General features: G+C 33.7%; 1 pseudogene; it reads left to right on the forward strand.

Moving 5' to 3' along the window:
• Positions 1-1,556: 1,556 nt before the first annotated feature.
• On the forward strand, positions 1,557-2,803 carry LOC107677162 (fractalkine-like; annotated as a pseudogene).
• Positions 2,804-3,032: the final 229 nt, after the last annotated feature.

The following is a 3,032-nucleotide window of genomic DNA, read 5'->3' on the forward strand; positions in this document are numbered from 1 at the left end:
TAGAGTTTTGACACACTTAAGAGTACATTTTTACTCTGAGCGGCTTTATACTGTACATACGGCCCCTGAACTATATTCTCTGGTTTTACTCATTCTGATGGATGATTAAGGGAATTTGGCTTTTGTATTACCTCTTATTTATACTCCCATGAAACAGGAAGGAACATGGCTGGACAATTTCATGTTTGTTGCTGGACTTGTGTCATTAACTCATGTGTCAAGAAGGCTGACGCAAGTCTGAGTGAATTTTAGACTGATTTGTGTGAGAACAAACCTGGAATTTTTTTTTCTTTATTTGATGATGCAAATGAACAACTGCAATCTGAAACTACGAATAAACTCTGATCAGCATCTACTGGTTTTGCTTGCGGTTGATGTTTCCAAATGTGTGCACGAGGTCCTTCCTCAAACCTGAAGACATCTTTTCTCTTTAGCATTTTTATTCTTTTCTTTGTGGCTGGTTGCTGGCTATGCACTATTTTTTGTTATTTGTGCTATTGATTTTGTACATTTCCTCCATAAACAAATGTTACGTACTGTAGAATGAGTAAGTTGGTACAGTATGAACTTGAGTGCTGACCTTTTGGATTTTTCTTTTTTCCATATATTCATTTAATTAATGTCAATACCAAAAAATCATCAAAAACCACATTAGATATTAAAAACACAATAGTTGAATGTCCCTTCAACTCCAGGCACTTTTATGGCCCAGGGGTTGATTTTTATTCAACAAATTACCTTTTTTTTAATTATTTCCCTTACAGTGTATGAGGGTGATATTAAAACTGTCCGTAAATGTTTAATTATGTGCTCATTTATTAATTATACTTTTTCAAATGTCTATTATGTGTACATTAAATGAAATAAGGTTCAATGTACAGTGTTAATATGAGGTAATATTCTGTATTGATTTTTCACAGGTGTTTTCCCCACATTTTGAATTACGCATTGCAGTGTGTTGTATTTTATGGTTAAAGAAAATGTCCATAAACATTAAAATTATATATTTTACTGTAACATCCTGGACTGTAACTAAACTTAAAAAGAAAAAGCAGTTGGCCAGTTTATTCCAAGACTGATTAAAATTTCATTTTTACCATCATAATTTGAGAATTATGATGGTAATAGAATGATATTAAACATAATACATAATGAGAAATGTGAAAATAAGAATGTGGTTGAAATGTTTTTCAGGAAAAAAAATAAAATAAAAAATCCACAGAACCAAAAGTGCTCACAGCTGAAGAAACACCCAGTTAAAATGTAAATATAAAAGCTTTTTTTATTTAAAAAAAATGTATTAAGGTAAAGAACATCCAATTACATCCAAATCAGAAACTCAACACTTCAACTTAAGTTACGTTTTCAGCTAAAATCACTTAACCCCTAAACTCATTTCATGTATTGTGGTCTGTTTTGCATTTTCTTACTGGGGGGGTATTAGTTTCTCATAAATTATGCTGATGGGTAAAACTGACTGTATTGTGGGTGAGAGGTGTGAATGCTTCGATGATAACTTGATGCAATGGTTTCAAAAGGGTGGTGGTAAGTTTGTGACGCATTACTTCCATCTGTCTGCTACTTAACTGCACTGTATCTCTTAAAAGACCTCCACATAATAAGTCGCCCACATAATCAACACCGACTAACTGACCAACACCAAATTACCTTTGATCTGGATACCAAGAGCCATGGCCTGGACTTCTAGATTGATCACCATTGCTGTTCTGATCACCCTCATGGGATGTTTCACTGGTGCACAAGGCAACTGTAAGTAACTAAACATGCAGCGCACAATATTTCAATATCAAAGTCAGTGTCACTGTCTCTTCATGTGCTCCTGATAATAAGAAACCTTAGGAAGAGCCCTAAATCTTCAGGATATAATATTGCTGTGATCATGAATTTGACTTTTGTCACATGGGGTCAGCAAGCTACCTCTTACTGGTTAGAGATGTAAAGGAAGTGAATATCCTGTCTTGAAAAATACCATATAAAAAGACCTAGTCTAGATACAGTAGCATCTTCAAAACAGAAGCTAGCCTGCAAACATCTTCTTCTTGTGGTTATCTGAATTTACACCAACATCATGCAGCTGTGCTGGAAATTAGCTCTGATGTTTTCTGAGAGTGTACAAAAATTCTTCAATATCTTATATAATAAATAAATAAATACATACAGGTTTGGAAAGACATGAGGGTGAGTAAATGATGACAGAATTTCCATTTTGTGTGGACGATCCTTTTAATGACGGTGAATCCATTACTATATATTGCATTTAGCTGTAGCACAGTTTGTTTTCTTTGATGGAGCCCTTATCAAGATCACGATCATCTCATTTTCACACATATACTGTATGCACACAATATAAATACAGTGGAGATTTCAATTTCAATCTCTCTTTCAGATCGTCGTCCCACTCGTGTTGGAGTGAGCTGCTGTAAAGAGGTGTCAAAAGGAAGAATCCCTGCTACAATTAAACTAATTGGGTACAAGAATCAGAATGCTCTGAGTCCATGTGTGGATGCTATAATGTAAGCTCTCTCTACACAGTGTTATTTCACAGAACTTAATATGCAAGATTTTGTGTTCATTTCATTTCATGTTTATTTATCTCCTGCAGATTCTACACAGAGAAGGAAAAGTTCTGCTCTGATCCAAAAGCGCTCTGGATTAAAAAACCGTCTGAAAGGTACAACTCTAATATTAATATATGACATGTTAATATGATGCTTATGTACTGATTAAAAAATCTCATAACATGATAATCTTTCCTCCAGGTCTGAAGGAGATAGTGGACTGAGAAAATGGAGGCCTAGAGGATGCTGCAAATCTATCTACTGTATATATTAATCAATCTATCTATTAAAAAGAGAATATATATTATGCATGTTTATTTAAGCAAAAAAAAAAAACTATTAGATCCTCTTTAGCTTATGTAAATGTCAGTTGATGTTTAATTGCTTTGTTTAATCTGCTTTAAAATTAAAATGCAATTTTTGAAAAATAACCATTCAAACTGTACTTCTTTT

The sequence above is a fragment of the Sinocyclocheilus anshuiensis genome, unplaced genomic scaffold (assembly GCF_001515605.1).
Source record: "Sinocyclocheilus anshuiensis isolate Anshui unplaced genomic scaffold, SAMN03320099.WGS_v1.1 scaffold392, whole genome shotgun sequence".
NCBI lineage: Eukaryota > Metazoa > Chordata > Actinopteri > Cypriniformes > Cyprinidae > Sinocyclocheilus > Sinocyclocheilus anshuiensis.